A 1176-nucleotide genomic window follows, 5' to 3' on the forward strand; every position below is an offset into this window, starting at 1 on the left:
CTTCTGGAGGCTCAACAGGAATGGGAAAGCCGTGGGGATCCATGCTGAGGAAAGGGGTGAGAAGCTCGAATGTTTACTTTATGGAACATGCTCCTGTTTGTAGGGAAAGATTGCAGGTAGAAATAATCTCGAAACAATATGTCAATGCGTTTCGTGTATTATTGTGCTTTTGGTTACACGACCATTTGTTACTTCGAAGTGTATTTCTTTGATACAAATTTCGACATTTTTACAGCGTTCGTAGGCGCATATTCCAAGGGAGCACTGGAAGGTGACGTACTCGCGGAAAATCCACGGACAGAGGTCGCATCTAGTAGCCGGGCGGATTTCTGGGATTAGTACGTTGCAGTTCTCACAATATTCATACTCCTGATTCAAGCCGACAGCTAGGTAGTGGCGGAAACCTTCAAAATACAGCTCTCGTTTCTGGGGTGAAAGAGTTTTGACGCACTCGTAGCATAGAGAGGAGCCAGTTTCCTTATGGTTTGCGAAGAGAATGAGGCAGCAGCGAGCCGACTGAGACCAGGGTCGACCTAGCCCAAGGACACCCTTAATTATTAGAGGCCATTGAGGCCAGCGATCAAGAGGGTTACTCAACTGATTTGACATGGCGTAAGTGGAAGGTATTTGGAATGTCTGTTGATAGAAAAGAATAAGCTAGTTTAACATGTATTTCCTTAAAGATAGCCATGGTTAGTAGCACGTGCGGTTTCGCATGCAAGGTTAGATGATATAGAAATGTTAATTATTTCTTTATGTTACAGATGATAGCAACGCCTGTGGCCGAGCGGAAAATCACGGGCGTTACGGGGGAGTTGCTCCGGCATGTGGTGTAGACGGTAGCGAGGTAAATTGTTAAAGTGATATGACAACGTGGTGAATAAGTAAATTCGAATACTATGAATTACGTGTAAGTGTTTAAGTCACTGTAAGAAATGATTATTCAACAATAATAAACGATAGTGAAAATATAATCATTGCTTTGCGTTTAATTTGTTATTCGAGACAAAGGGATGAATAATATATATATATATATATATATATATATATATATACATATATATATACATATATATATATATACATATATATTAGCAGAAAATATCAAGATTCGAAATTCTATTTAAAGTGAGCTTCGATCCGACTCCAGTTATACACGTCATGGTAACTTGGAAT

General features: G+C 39.9%; 1 long non-coding RNA gene across 1 annotated transcript; it reads left to right on the forward strand.

Annotated features, from left to right (window-relative positions):
• Positions 1-5: 5 nt before the first annotated feature.
• On the forward strand, positions 6-934 carry LOC105459755. The gene is made up of 3 exons (XR_975720.1): positions 6-56; positions 236-612; positions 765-934. It is a non-coding gene; the product is annotated as an uncharacterized LOC105459755 (long non-coding RNA).
• The last annotated feature ends 242 nt before the right edge of the window (positions 935-1176 follow it).

Source organism: Wasmannia auropunctata, unplaced genomic scaffold (assembly GCF_000956235.1).
Source record: "Wasmannia auropunctata unplaced genomic scaffold, wasmannia.A_1.0 LD334018.1, whole genome shotgun sequence".
Taxonomy (NCBI): domain Eukaryota; kingdom Metazoa; phylum Arthropoda; class Insecta; order Hymenoptera; family Formicidae; genus Wasmannia; species Wasmannia auropunctata.